We start from the raw sequence: 16,341 nt of genomic DNA, 5'->3' as shown, positions 1-16,341 counted from the left end.
TGTGCAAGGTGGGAGAAGAACATTGCTATTCAGAGGGGCAGATCTATGCCTGCACAAGTGCCAGCGCAAAAACAGCAGAGAGGTAGCTTTGTGCCTCCCCTACTGAGGGGCTCCAGGAGCTAGTGAAGCTCCCAGCTCGGGTGTTAGCAGCCCTAAGTGGTGCCTTGAGTTGTGTCCCTGCTTCAGTTGCCCCTCTGGAGTTTTGTATGGATGCAGAAGTGCTGGGCCATGTCCCACGTCTCTGGCCATGTCCCCTTCCGTCTCCATTCCATTCCTGGCCTGAAGGGTCAGAGCCCCAACTGGTGTAAATCAAGGTATATTCATTGACCTCAGGTTACTCTAGCTGAGTCTCTGGCCCTTAGTGTCTACAATAAGGCAGCACTGTTGCCCTTTAGCCCCACTACTATTTCCACAGTAACCTGGAAGATTTGAGTCCCTCTTTAAAAAAAAAAAAAGAAAGAAAAAGAAAAGAGTTGCTACTTGACTGACAACCTTGGAACGTGAAGTTGCCCGTTTAAGCCCAAAACAGGTACAACACAAGCACAGTGCAAGCGCCCCCCCACCCCCAATTCACTGTGGTGCCTCACTTAGGGCTTTGTGAAATATTTGCAATGGACCCAGGCAACCTAGGAATCAGAGGCTTTTGCATTTCACTGCAAACTTTCTTATGCTGTGAAATGGCAAAATGTTGGGTTCCTCCCCCTCCCCACCCTTGAACCCCTCCAGGATTTTAAGTAGTCATTTTATTTTCTATTAGCAAAAAAATTGCAGATTGCAAAATTGTGCAGATGATCAGTTTTCAAACCGTAACAGGCAAAAATATTAATTTCTGCCCATATGAATGCAAACCCACCATGATTTACAATATCGAGGCTGCATTTTAAGTCACGGAATTATTTACCATCACGAGGAGCCTTTCAGACTAGCTTTGGTCCCATCCGAGCATTCCCCGCTTAGAGCTTGTAAAACGGTTTCTTACAACCTCGATAAATTTTGTCAGCAAAAAATATTCTTATTGGGAGTAGAATAAGGCAGACAACAACCCTTGAGGGATACTGGCAAAGTTCAAAGGCTCTTCTCTCAGCAGTTGCTTTTAAGAGTTCAGTAATTCCTTTCTCAACTGCCCCTTCACCCCCAGTGCAGACTATTATGTGTATACAAAGTAAACAGACACGCAGTCAAAATCCTCTTCATTTTAAATTGCAGACTTGTCCTCTCTGGGGGTTTAGTCACCGGTGTTGCTGCAGTGGTGTTCACGTCTAGTGCAGACATGCTGCAACAGATTAAACTAACTTGCAGTGGTTCAGCTTACCTCCCAGTGCAAGATACAGTTTACAGATATGCACCATACCTATGCTAGCAGCCAGGTGTTGTGCCATTGATTACAGCGGCTTCACACTGATTTACACCAGCTAAGGATCTGGCTTTAGGGGCATGCACTGGCATAGCTACCCCAGTGGCTAAACCCCTCAGTGTAGACAGGCCCCAAAAAGATGACAAAACAAGAGAGAGCAAAAGTCAAGTCTCCATGAGAGAGAGAGTACACAATGGGCATGCTTCTCTGTCGTGACAGTCTGCCCTGGACTGGACCCAAAATGGCTGCCTTTCCCTGCTGACAGGGCAGTCCTTGGAGACTTAAAGAAAATGAATGCCAACATTGATACACATCACTAATACAACACACCACATCTACACACAGAGTGCTCTCTGTGGAGAGGAACAGAGATACAATGGGCAAATAAACCTCTTTGGGATAGAGAATCTTATTGTGATGTCTCTAGCATTATAAACTTTAGAAAGGGGGAACAATGGACCAGCAAGCTCATCTTCCATAAATTACATGGGGACATTGTGGACAAGTATATTTGGGACATGAGGCTGCTGATTCCTCCCACCAACTCTTCCCAAATGCCTCCTCATTGTCCAAATTCCCCATGGTCCCAGTCAGAAAGTCCCATTCCATCACAACCCCTCTCCTCGTTGCCAAATGCGTCAGCTAAACATTTCCTCCATTCCTCCTTCCCTCTAGACGCCATTTCCCTCTTCTTCTCCACCCTCCCAACATATACCCTCCATCCAACTCCCTCTTCTATTCCTGTTTTCACCAGACCCTGTCCAAACTACGGGTTCCCTCCTTCACCCCAATTCCAGGCTCCATTGCCAAATGCAAGGGAACCTGTAAGACACCCGCTCCCCTTGCTGAATATGCAGCTCAGCTTGATGTACCTCCCAGATGATAGGACAACACAAATCCCTGGTGAGTGGTTGCAGGTCCTAAGCCTTCTCCCAACATTCAGACTGCTCAGCTTCCAGGTGAGATCCACCTAGAGATGACTGAGCAGTCTAAGAGTTACACTGGCACAGGAAAGGAGGACGTATTCTCCCCATATCTGAGCATCCTCATCTCTGAGGCTAGGCCAGCCCTAACATACTACAGTATTTCATGGAAGCAGAGAACAGTACAGAGCAACAAGCATCCCCTGACAAGTTAAAATCCCTGAGCCGGTAATTAAAGAAAATCACCAGCACTCAGCCAGTAACTGGGAAAACAACCCAAAAATCCACGGTTTAATTAGAATCAGATGGGGGCGTTTTGATCTATTAACATGTTCTTGGGGGAGGCAGGGGATAGAGAAAGATGCTCTCTGATCACATTGACAACTACAAATCATGCTCTTGGCTGGCCAGTTGTCCATACTGAGACTTCTAGAGGTGGTAAGGAAACATGACTGCTGGCTGTTTGTTGGGGAAAATTTGTCCCAGCGGGACACGCTGTAGGGAAAGGTACTGGAGCTCTGACTGTGGAGGAGATCACAGCTCAGCTCAGGAGAAGTCATTGTGGGGGAACTCTCAGCTCCTAGCGTCTCAGTGTTCCCAGCAGGAGTTGCTGGAGGGAACACTGCAGGAGCACTGGCTGTGGAGAAGCTCTCAGTTACCCCTCTCCCAGACACTGCCAGTAGAAGTCACTGTAGGGAAAGGTTCAGCAGCTCTGGCTTACAGCTGTCACAGCCTCAGTTTGTCCCAACAAGAATGTCTCTAATCAGAGGTTCTCAAACTAGGGGGCGGGCCCCTGGGGTGGGGGGATGCAGAACGTATTCTGGGTGGGCGTGAGAAGCTTTAGGGAAAAAAACATACTGCTCATAATTTACCCACAGCAACGAATAAATAGCAACGCTGATTCCTCCAGAGGTATCGGGTCCTCAGAGGGCGCTGTGCATTTCTGCTACGCTTGCATAGCATGGTACAAAGTCGTTGCCATCCGTACATTAATCCGTTTGTTACGACGCATTGCGTGCATTTCATTGTAAGCATTGACCACGATAGCAGTTTTGCTCTTGCTCTTATTGCAATGGACTGTTGGCTCATTCACGTAACAGGAAAAAAAACCCAACTCCAGTGAAAAATGAAGCTGAAACTGATTCAAGTGAAGCATGCCCACCACACACACACACACACACACATATATATATATATATATATATATATATATATATATATATATATATATGTACTTGTGCAGTGGGGAGGGGTTGGGGAGGGATGTAAACTACTGCAGACACAAAGAAGGGGGGCACGATAAAATATGTTTGAGAATCACTGCTCTAAATAAAGATATACATTTGGCACCGAAGGAGATCAAGGCTACAGTATTACCAACAGGACTGGCTGCAGATAATGGTATAGGGGCACTAGCTTCTACACTTCTACACTTCTGCTTCTCCTGGCAGGATCCTCTGAAGAGAACAGCAGAAGAGGAGATGCCTGTAAAAAGCCCAGAATAGACTAAAGGAGTGGGAAAAAAATCTTCCTGTAAAATAGAACAGAAAGGGGGTGGGGGAGAATTAAATTAAACTTAAAAAAATCCGCAAGTCAATGAGGGAATTCACTTATATAAACAGAAAGATGTCAGTGAGTCACCACTCACTCAAAAGAAATAATCCTTTTGCCTTTCTTTGAGTCACTGGCATATCCTGCACCAGCAAGAGTGACCTGTTGACACAACCCCTTTTTAACAATCCGTTACTCATTCAGAATGTCATCCAGCAATTTAAAGTCTCAGCAAAGGGCTGAGAAATATGACATCATCTTGCCTGCACTATTCCCAACCCGGAACGCATGCTGGCTGGTCAGGGGATTAGCTTGTGTGTGCCCGTGTGTTAGGTGGGGACATGCAGGGACAATATAGAAGGCATCAAGCTCACAAACAGTGATTCCCTTCCTGGTGGAAGATTGTGGCTTTTAATTGGGGCAACAGGGCATTGGCTCTTTATCTCAAAGGCAGAGCCCAGCAGTGCTGTTTGTCAGTCGCTAACAAAAGTTGGCCATGCTGGAAAGGTGTGAAGTTATTGTTAGCCCCAGACTAAAGCACACACACTCTGTTTTGTCTTCTGCGGTAGTTCTCAATAAAGCCGCAAGAATACATTTCTTTGTGGTATGCAAAAAGGAATGGAGGAATGTTCTGGGATCCAGATGTGGAGAGACCCAGGGATGACATAATGGGAGAGAAGAGAAGCATTAGCACACGGCGAGGTGAGGCTCGACAAATTGCTTACCCCTCTGCCAGGCATGGAGCCCTGGCCTCGGGTTTGGTGCTAAGCCATCAGCTATAGACTGAAATGCTGCATCTGTACTGCTTCCTGTAAACCTTGGCCCCCTTTGACTGTTCCCGGCTTTACAGTAAGTTACGTACTGTATGTGGAACATAGAACATCATATCCATATTGAGAGAATGAGCAGGCACTTAAAGAATGCATCTAGCATGAGAAATAACTTGAAGAAGCAACTTGCTTACTGAAATCACAGGCTATTTTTATAGCTATATTTCTAGGCCAGTTTCCATCAACGTTGTATTTGTTTGTTTGGCTGGCTACCTTCAGCCAGCTTGAGGTTCCTCTGCATGTGTGCTTGCCCCTTCCTAATGATCTGCCACCCATGATAGCCAATCCTAGGCTTTCCATGGAGGATTTAACCCCAAAGCCATCATGATAGTGAACATTTTTCTCTTCTTAATGCTTCTCTCCCTTGACTCCCTCTGAGAAATGCTTCTGTCTCCTCTGATGGGGCACTCTTTCAATAGCCTGCAAACCTGTCCACTTTATCCCCCATGGCCCTGCTGCAATGAGGTCAGAGAGTGGAGCAAATTCTGCTTCACTAATACAGAATCAGACAGCAGAACAAACCCGCCCAGTGTCCCTGGAACTGTGAATGTCACTTCAGTGAAACTCCATACTGCAGAGACAGAGAGAGAGAGAGAGAGAGAGAGACATCAAGGCGCAAACAGGAGCATGTTCAAGTCTTGAAAGTAAATCTCCATTACCACAGCCAGCCAGCTCCTTCATGTCTCCAAAATAGGATACAGCCAGTCTTGAAGAGACAAAATGGACTGGATTGTACTGAGATAAAGAGCCTTTCACTGTTAGATTGCTGGCGTTTGAGTCCAGCTCTGGTTCCAGGGTTGAAGGACGCTGTGGCCTGAGGACAGGTTGGAGGAAAATTCTGTTAGCAGAAATTACGCTGTGCCTGTATTTTGGATAAAGAGAGGACTTCAGCCACCAGGTCTGCCATCACAACCCCTTCCCTCAAGCACTGGCTGGACCCGAGCAGCTCCCTTCTGTCAATGCCCACAGCGTTGCCTCCAACACTGATGTGGCTCAGGAACTGCAGTTCTACCTGGGGGATGCTTATGGAGAGGACCGGTGAGGGGGGGAAGAAGAGTAAAGAAGAGGTGGAGAGGGTAAAATAAAAGAGGGAGCAATTCCATTTTTCTGCTGCACCCCTTTCAGTCAGATCTGTCATATCCCTCCATCGATACGGCCCTCATCGCCAGAGAATCTGAGTGCCTCCCATTATTTAAAAGGTGACAATGTACTACTCTCTCTTTTTTGATTCCCAGAGACCAAGATGCAGCCTCGGAGGTTTTGGAGTCCAGTGAATCTGTGAGATTGAGGCTTCCATGGAGGGAAAGCCTAGGCAAAGAGGAGGCTTTGGCCTTTGGCTCTGAATGCAATCAGGTTAGTGGGCTCTTACTTCAGAAGAGGTTGGGTTGCAGTTTGATTGTAAAAACGGACAGAGCTTTGTGGGGAAGATTTTTATTGGAGACGTTTGAAAGATTTTCGACCAAACCAAAAGAAAACTTAGTGATTGCCCCTTGCTGCCCCTAGTCGCACCCTGAGTTTCAGCCAGTTCTGACTCTTATTCTCTCTGAACAAGCTAACCCAGCTATGGTGTCTTTTTTCCCAAAGGCTTTCAAGGACGGATAATGAATTAGCTTAGAAAGTTGTCGCTTAATTGTTCCACTCTACATGCTGACAAACATCAGTCGAGGCTTGTGAATGCTGTAAAACTCTAGCCAACAGTTCAGGGGAAGATGCTGGAAGCCATGAATACTGGCTGACAAAAGAACGGAATGGAATCCGGCTCATACTCAGAAGAATGTGTTGTGTGATAATTCCCTGGGTCTTTGTTCTGGAGGGTGACAGGCTTTGTTCTGATTATTCCATCTGTGCAGGCCCTTGGGTGCAGATGAAAACAGGGTGGGTTAGAGACCACATGCTTTGCCATTCTTTCCTTGTAACAGAAGTGAAGTACGGTCTCCAAGATCCCTGGTGAATGAGGGACATGTTTGCCTAATCAATTAGCTTAGAAGGGGTTCTGTATGCACGGCACAGCTAAGAAGTTACTGTGTTTATTATATTATAGTAGCATCCAGAGGTGCTGAGATCAGGGCTAAAGCTGAGGAAAAAAATTGATTTTTTTTTCTGTTTGGTGCCCCAAAATGCACTTTTTCAGTGAGTTTACTATTCACCCCAAAAAATTTCAGCTCTAGTTGGGGACACCATTACCAATTAAGTGACAATCCCTATCGTGAAGAGCTTCAGATAGACAAACAAACAAGATAGACAAAGGGAGGTGGCAAGTGAAAAAGAGGCACAGAGAGATGAGGTAACTTCCTCAAGGTCACACAAGAAATGGGTTTCTTGTGTCATAGCCAGGCAACTTAAAAATAGGCCATCATCCTTATTCCGCTCTCACAAACTCTGATTTCACACAAAATTGAAGATAAACATGTAGACCTACTTATTTCAGACAGCCTGATACTGAGTTGCATTAAGTGGATATATGCCAAAATTCTCAAAAGTAGCCACTGGTATAATATTAATAACAGTAATACTAAATGAATAGAACTGCTTTGCTCTTACATAAGCTATTCATTCACATACCTCCAACTATGTTAATAAGGAAGGCTAATATCATTATCCTCATTGTATAGATAAGAAAAAAAATTGAGGCACACAACGGTGAAGAACAGTGTCCTGCAGTAAGCCTTGGTCTACATGACAGAGGTAGGTCGATGTAAGGCAGCTTACATTGACCTAACTCTGTAAGTGTCTACACTACAAAGTTGCTCCCGCTGATATAAGTTGCCCACTACACTGACCTAATAACTCCACCCCCACGAGAGGCATAGTGCTTAGGCTGATGTTGTTAGGGTGGCGCAGTGTCTGTGTAGACACTGCATTAATTACATTGCCTGTTGGCTGTCAGCTCTGTGTGGGATCAGAGCTCAGGCTGTCAGTCCTGGGGTGGGGAGTTCCAGCTGTGAGCCTCCCATGGGGCTGAACTTGGGCTGTCGGCCCCAGGGCAGGGGTCTAGCTGTCAGTGCCCTACAGTGCCCCACTCAGTTACATCAGTGGAAGCTCCTGGTGAGGTTGCACACCACCAACAGAGGGGGCGTAGTGTGGACATGAACCACTGCAATAATTACTGTGGTGGCTGTACATTGACCTAACTTAGGTCAACTTAATTCTGTAGTGTACACAAGGCCTTATTCAGTGGTCAAACCAGACATTATAGACTCCCACTCTAGTAAACTTCCTACCAGACCACATCCTCTTACAAGCTGAATCAGCAGCCACAAATTTCACCCTTACAGGGCTCATCAGCAGACCTGGGCTTTAGTGAATTTTGATCAAAATAAAAGCATAAGATATGTGATAGCTAGAAAGTGGTGGGAAATCTTTCAAAGTTGTTTGCATGCAAATGTGGTTGGAGTACCTGGCTAGCAAAGCAGCTGTCTAAACATCATGCTTGCAAATTGGAAAATGTATGAACATGTTCTCAAAAGACTGAAGTTGTCCATTACAACATTGCCTCCCACACAGAAATATTGCCCTTGGGAGGATTGGATTGCAGAAGAGACTCATAATGGGACACAGAGTCCTTCACCTTTTGGCATCTGCAAAATCTTGCCCACATTGGTGTTGACTGAAAATCCCAACTATTTGATGATGATTGTTCAGTTGCTTATGAAATGAGTAGATGGTCAAAGTTTGGTCCTTAGTGGAGAAGTCTCCATACCCTGATGGGCATCCCTGTTATGAGTTTTAGCAGACCTAATGTCCACATTTAAAAAAAAATGCTGAAAAATTGGAGAGGGTCCAGAAAAGAGCCATAAAAATCATTTGAGGGTTAGAGAAAATGCTGTAAAGAACAGAGCTCTATAGCTTATCAAAAAGATTGAGAGGAGAGTTGCTTAAAGTGTGGAAGAACTTTCAGAAAGAGAAAATAGAGGGTACTAAGGGGGTACTCTTTCATCTAGTGGAGAAAGGCATAAGAAAAAGCAATGGCCGAAAGCTGAAGCTAGACAGATTCAAATTAGAAACAAGCCACACATAATTAACGGTAAAAAGAAAAGGAGGACTTGTGGCACCTTAGAGACTAACAAATTTATTTGAGCATAAGCTTTCATGGGCTACAGCTCATTTCATCGGATGCATGCAGTGGACAGCTCACTTCATTGGATGAAGAGAGTTGTAGCTCACGAAAGCTTATGCTCAAATAAATTTGTTAGTCTCTAAGGTGCCACAAGTCCTCCTTTTCTTTTTGTGGATACAGACTAACACGGCTGCTGCTCTGAAACCTATAATTAACGGTGAGAGTGATTAACCATTGGAACAAACTACCAAGGGAACTGGCGGATTCTCCATCTCCAGATATTTTCAAATCAAGAGTGGATGCCTTTCTAGAAGGTGGACTTTGTCAAAAGCAAACTTCTGAACTTAATCCAGAGGTAATTGGGAGAAATCTAAGGGCCAGTTCTATACAGGAGGTCAGACTAGATGCATAGGGGTTCCTTCTGGACTTAAAAACTACGAAACTATGAAAAACTCAGGGTAGCATGGGGAGCAGCCTCTGCTATTTTACTGTGTAGCCTGCTTGTTCCTGGAATCAACAGTGAATGAGTGGGGTGATCTGGAGGATACAGGGGGAGTAGCTCAAATATCCAGAGGGGAAGATCAGGGGCAGGACATCAGCCCTGCAGGGGAGGGACAGGAGTTGCAGTGACATCAGAGGAGCCTTTGGCTGGTCCTCAGCCTGTTGGGTAAATATGCTGAAGTGACAGTGACCTTGCAGAGACCCTGACAGCAGACATGCAGGACAGGTGTGCAGGGCAGGGGATAGCTTCTGAGAGCCCTGTGGCCTTGTCCCAGCAAGTCTCTTGGAGGACTTAGAGAGAATCCAGGTTCACAGGCCTGCATGCTATGAAGGAGAGTCTTAAAAGTTTTCTTCTTCCTTGCTACTGATTTTGATAGAAAAAAGCCTCTCCTATTTTGAAGGTAAGAGCTTCATTGAGGATTTGGAACCTGTTCACTGTGATCCATTTCTTGCCAGACAAGCTCTTGGCAAGGAAAGCACTAGGCTAAGATGGAAGAAACATGTCCCAGCTAGGACTTTGCCCCTTAGAATCACAGAGGGTGTTTGGAGGATGTCCTTTCTTATTCCCTTCCCTCCCTCCCACCATCACTCCTTTCTTGTCTTCTTTCTTCTTTTTCCCTTCTCCCTGTTTCCCTCCCTCCATGTGGTGGGCAAAGCTGCTGTTCAGCTCTGAATAGGGGGGGCCCTCACACAGAGGTGGCTCCGGACAAGTGCTCTTACTGTGATCCTCCCTCTGGTGTAGAATGCCGTTCTTTGAGCCACCTGGTGTGGACGCACGGTCTTCAGCCCCTGAGTCTCAATCTCAGTGTTGATTGGCCGAGCATGGGGTTGTTGTTGATGTTATTATTTTTAATTGATTAATTAACAGGGAGGAGATGGTCCTTGTTTTCCTCTTTTTACACCAAGTAAGTCATTCATATCAAATCATTTATCTGATGAATTTTTCTGCCTTCTCTTCATTAGCTGGGTGAGAGCAGTTCATCATTCTCTCAAATGTACTATTTCTTCCAAAACGCTTGTGGAATAATTTATATGCACAATTCTTATTAGCTCATTTGGAAGCACTTTACTGTGAGCATTGGATGTATGAAATCTGAGCTGCACTGGGTAATTTGAAAAAAGAACTCCTGGGTCCTATTCCTCCTAGAGGTTAGGATTTTTCTTCTGTGGAAAGGCAGGACTCCTGGATCCCATTCCTTCTAGTAGCTATGGATGTTCTTCTTAGTTACCTAGATACTAGAGATGGGCATTCCTGTTAGCTCATCTCCTTACTTAAGATGAGTTGATCCTCCTGGATCCAAACTCCATGGTGGGGCCCCTCTCTCTGAACTGGACTGAACTGATACCTCAGATCCAAACACTCCACACTCCGGGAATTTGGATCTGACCTTCAATGGGCACATATGGCTTAGCACTTACAGAGCAGCTTTTCCTGGGTAAATCTCACAGTGCTTTATAATAGTGGGTATGTATTCAATCCCTGTTGTGCTCATGGGAACTGAGTCACAGAGAGGATGAGTGACTAGTCCAAGTTCCCACAAGTTAGAAATCAAACAATAGAACCACAGAGTCCCGACTCAGTCCCATGTCCCAGTTGTTACATCGGATCACATTCTTTCTCAAAGCCATTGGCAAATAGGTCCTGGTTGCAATTCCCAGCTCTGAGTGGGAGTGTGCAGTAATGGTTAGTGGAGGGGCCTAGAAATAATGACTCCAGGGCTCCATCCTGGCTCTGTCGCTCACGCTTAGTGTGACCCATGGCATCCCCTGTCCAGGCTGCAGCAGGGTTGGGGTCCCAATCCCAGCTCCCTATATGGGCGGTTTCTGAATGTGTGTAAAGAGCTGGGAGATCGGTGATCTGGACGCCCTGCTGCTGCCTAAATGTAATTGTCCCTTGGCAATAAGACCTGCTCTTGTTTTCACAGCCATTGTCTGTACCCCACCTTGCAGGCAGAGGGTGTAACATGCCAGTGCACTACCCTCTCCAGCCCTCAGTGGTACTGAAGAGCGAGGAGGAGTGTGAGGGACAGGCACGCTGAACATCCGCCACCAGCACTCCATCGTCTGGAGGGTGTGAGTGGCATTTAGTGTTTCCTTAGTAACTTCCCCTTTCTGTCTAGGGAGGGAAGACATGGAGGCAGAATCTCCCACAACTGAGACTTGATTCCAGACACAGCTCCCTGGTCCTGGTTCCCTGCAGGGTCTTCTCCAGAGTCATCTCCAGTGTGTTTGGAAACATCCCAGTAATGGGGCTCCCATCCTTGCCCTTGTAGGAGACTATTTTCCAGCGAAGAATCCCTGGGGGATGGGGGCAGACCGCGAGCTGCTGAGCACCCACAACCCCACTGAAATGAATGGGAACAGAGGTGCCCTGTGCTTCATATGAATGGGACCTTCTGAATCTAAGCTGGGCAGTATTTTCCCAGGAAAAGCCTGGATTCCTGGCTTCTAATCCCTCTCTCTCCTGGAGCGGGGGGGTGGGGGGTGGGGGGGGGTGGAGTCTGTGGCCTGGGGCTGGAGGAGGGAGCTGTTTGACTAAACTGAAGGTCTTTATGACTGGCCCCACTACTTTAAAAGGATGAGACTCCCCTGTGGTGTCACAGGACCAGGACGGCGAGGGGGAGCTCTGAGAGCAGCCTGTCCTAGGAGATCCTGCCTGGGCAGGAGGACTGATTTTGGGGAAGGGAGAATACATCAACAGAAAGGGCTATTTTTCTGTGGTTATGAAAGTGCTGGTGGGTCACTGGGGATGCTTCACTGACATCAGTGTTGGCTGGTCAGGGAAAGTGCATGACACACACATCTTTAAGAGCATGCGACTGTTCAGAAAGTTAGAAGCAGAAACTTTTCCAACTGGTGGTGGATTACCATTGGCAATGTAGAAAGCCAGTAGTGATCCTGGGGGACCCAGCCTACCCCTTCTTCCCCTGGCTCATGAAGCTGTCCACTGGCCACCTTGACAATACCAAGGAAAGATTCAGCTACTGGCTCAGCAGGTGCAGAATACTCATTCAATGTGCTTTTAGTAGATTGAAGGGACACTGGCACTGTTTACTCACAAGATTCGCTCTCAGTGAGAAAAATATCCCAGTGGATATAGCTGCTTGCTCTGTCCTTCGTAAAACCTGTGAAGCAAAATGGGAAAAGTTGCCGGTGGGGTGGAACGGCTGTCTGCCGAGTTGGAACGGCCAGACACAAAGGCTACTAGAAGAGCTCAATATGGAGCTATATGGCTTTTAAAGAGCACTTTAACAGTGAGCCACAGGACTGTGTTGTGGTGTATTGTGCTCTCCTTTGACTACCCCCCCAGTTTGGTGACCTGTTAGGAATTGAGTGGGTCTTGGGTACATCGGTGACTCTAACCCTGTCACGGCACTGGTTAATTTTGTGGTGCTTGCTGTACGTTTATAATTAGTAAACTCTCTTTGTCACTGATCCTGTGAGTTGTCACATCGTACAATAACAAGTGGGTGCTTTCGCTACCACTAGGCATTCTGCAGCATATGCTGGGAATCGACACAGATGAGTTGTTTTCCAAACAATAGAATTTTATGGAGTGATGGAAACACTTCAGACAATTCTGTGTAAATTAAAAGTAAATACACTGCAAACTTAATACATTTCAGGAACAGAGTTTCGGAAGGGGAAAGGTTTCATTCATGCCCATTTCAGCTACACAGACATCAACCGTGGCTGTCACGGGTCAGTGTATATGAAGCTGATGTTGTCCTTTATATTCCCTGCTGTGGAGGGGTAGGGGAGGGATGCAGCCCCTGATGCCATGTAGAATATTGTGGAGGGTGTAGGGAGGTGCTATATTGGAGTTTGCCATGGACTACAAAGGGAGGCAAGCCTGTGATTGTTGAACCTGTAGGTCCACTAGAGTGCAGCATCTGTGTTTGCTGCTAGAGAAGCCCCATTGCGTCCTGGTGCACCTCCTTCTCCTTTTCCTGATGGGACTCATGGGCCTTTCTCCTGTCCATGTTTTCCTTCTCATTATACAGTCTGCAATATTCATCTTCCAGGCCCTCTGTTCACAGTCGGAGGTAGTACTAGCTTGCATGATCTCACTGAACAGGTCACGATGCCCATGGCTGGGTCCTTTTCTTTCTCCTCCTTATCTGGGTCAGATGTTCCACAGCGTGTGTGTGGGGAACGCCTCAAGGCCTCAACAGCAGCAGGATGGGGGGGGGGGGGGAGTTCCAGTCTCCATGACTTCTGGGCAGTGGAATTCACAATTGTGACAAGAGCAGTCACTGCCTGGCATTGTGGAACAGCTGCTGGAGGCTTGTTAGGGTCAACATAGGTACTGCAGTGTTTATACTCATGCTGTGTCGATTTCAGTACGTTGACCATGGATCAACAGTGCTCGGGGTGGTGTTGTTACTATGACAGCATAATGGGACACTGACATCAGTGGGAGACAAATTTAAGTGTAGACACATGCACAACTAGGTCAACACAAGGTGGCTTATGTTGACCTACTTTCGTAGTGCAGACAAGCGCTTTGCATAAGATCAGGGTGCGAGGCTGTCTCTCTCTGCCGTGGCTGCATCCTGGTTACGAGAGAAGAGCCTGTTACTTATTTCCATCTCACAGTTCCTCTTTCAGCCCGAGAGGGAGAGACTGAGGGTTTTGGGTTGGAGCCTCACTAATGGCTGTGGTTTCTGTATGTTACATGGATTCACTGCTACCTGGCATGAAGAGAATCTCCGGGGTAACACATTTTGGATGAATAACATTTGTGTTAAACATTGTGACCCTCTCCAGATGCATGAATGTGTTCACAAATGTCTGGTGGATGTTGGAATACTTGTGAATAATGATTAATACAATGCTATGAACCACAACAGTAGGGTTTATTCTTGATAACGTTGCTTAAAATGTTGTTTTAATATTTAATGTGCTATAATTAGCAGATTTCCAAAGGAAGATGATTCTAAACACTTCAACACCAAACTCAGTCCATATGACCTCATATCACTGCGGCTCCAAACAACTGCCATAATCACAACATAAGCTTCTTCAGGGAATCATTCCTCAATTGAAACTTTCCATTGGAACTGCTGTGCAGTTTTCCAACATCTAGGGAAATCATGTCTCTGTCTCAGATGAGAAACGTAGTTGAAATGCTTAATGCAGTTCAGACAGAACCAGTTTGCCAACCAAATTATTCACTCATTACTTTTTAATCCATTTCTTAGTATACAAAAACATAATCAATTTTTTTTAAAAAAAACAATTGTGAGCACACTCTTGTTGCTATGCTGGAAGAATTGTTTTCTCATGCTCGTATTAACATTCAACTAGACGTTGCTCCTCCGGTTAACCCTCAGTGGTGCGAGGCACCAACAGAAGAGTAAGGCCAGATGTAAGAGGCTGGTCGCATCAATGTGTGAAGTAGGCTGGGGATATAACTGCAGCTGTGCACAATTATGATGCTGAGGCCAATGGGTCTTTTAGTTAATAGTGATCGCAGACAACCATGGAAAGACCTCAGGCCGATGGGGAAGATAAAGAACTGCAGTGGGTGAGGGTGCTAATCTAACAGACTCTTCTGCTCATTTTCAGCTCTGCTATTTTCTTCAGGAGAAGCATCATCCTAAAGGGCCTAGTTTTCATCCAAAGCTTCCTCCTTGCTTTCCTGCTATTATCAATCGCCGTGAAATGACCTTGAAAAAATAGCCTGAATAGGTGCAGTTTCACTGTAGCATTTAAAGATAGGGAGAGGCTGCAGAAGAGGTTTCCAGCTTATTAGTTTCTGTTCCTCCAAGGCTGCACCTTTTGGTCTCCAATGGCACCGGAGCTGAGGAATAAGGCATTTCAGCTGGATCCAATGCTGATTTGGAAGCACTTTAAAAAAGCCTGTCTGCGTTAGCTGCCTTGCTTCTTCCTTTGGCCATGCTTGCAGAATTCCAGGAAGCCTTACACACATCTTAAATAGCGGCAAATCCTGAACATCGACGAAGGCAACCCATAGCTGCAAAATGGACACAGATATACAAAACAATAGCTGTCAGCACCCCAGAGCGAGAAGGGGGCAGGATTTGGAGAGGCATGATGCTCTAAGGTATGCAAGGTGATGAGAACAAAGCCAGGAAGTGGGCTTGTGAGGCATCAAAGTAGCACAGTTCTGTCAGGTTAGAACATCTTTAATAGTCACACCTTGATCTGATAATCTCTTACATTTTTTCTCCTCTTAGGCACTTTAATTTCAGCCTTGTCAGGAAATTAGTATACACATTCTCTGTTGGTATCATAACTCCATTGACTGCAATGGACTTATGCCAGCAGTGAATTTGGACCATATTTTTTCCCTGGTGTAAATATTTTTAAATGGGAGGGATAGGTGGGGGGAAAGAATCTCCTCTGAAATAATTCAGAAACATGGTACATCTAAGAAGAATATTTTAAAGTTGGCAAATAATATTCAGTAGGTGATTCTGCTTTTGTCAGATCCTGAGTGCAATTGATTCAGTATGACAAGCAAGAATGTCCTTGATTAATTTTCCTGGGCCTTGAGCTTTTTCTAGAATACATCAGTGCTTCATTCAGGGATGCTGGTCTCATACATTGACCTACACCCCAATACCACGCTACTAAGAACTAAATTTAACTGTTAGATATTCCATGAGGATCTCCCTGATAGAATGGTTTACCAAGACTAAGGACTGTACATACTGCTTCCAACATGCGTGACGACTGTCTCTTGGCCAACACACTGACCCAGGAAACTCTAGACCTTAACACATGAGCTGCTACAGCTTGAGCTAAAGGGTCAAAGTGCTGTCCTGTTCTCTGTGTATTGGCACAGAGGGGGACCTATAACTCACTTTCCAGTAGGTTACACATGTAGCTACCATTAATATTACTGGGAGCTCCACTGCTGATGAAGAGCAGTATATGGCCCTAAATGTTCCACTAGCCCTTAGTTTATTTCTAAGCCTTGGTGTATTGCCTGCTACATCTAGGGATTTGAGAAGAATTCAAACCAAAAATATCATCCTCACAGGTCTGGAAACATTGGCAATGGACATTAACCACAAGTAAGATTCCAAGTTTCCAAGCCACAACCTCACAGTCCTATCTTGGATTTTCCTTTTCGGCTGTTCTGCAGTATTTTGC

The sequence above is a fragment of the Chelonia mydas genome, chromosome 16 (genome assembly GCF_015237465.2).
Source record: "Chelonia mydas isolate rCheMyd1 chromosome 16, rCheMyd1.pri.v2, whole genome shotgun sequence".
NCBI classification, from domain to species: domain Eukaryota; kingdom Metazoa; phylum Chordata; order Testudines; family Cheloniidae; genus Chelonia; species Chelonia mydas.
Note: the sequence above shows the minus strand (reverse complement) of the source record.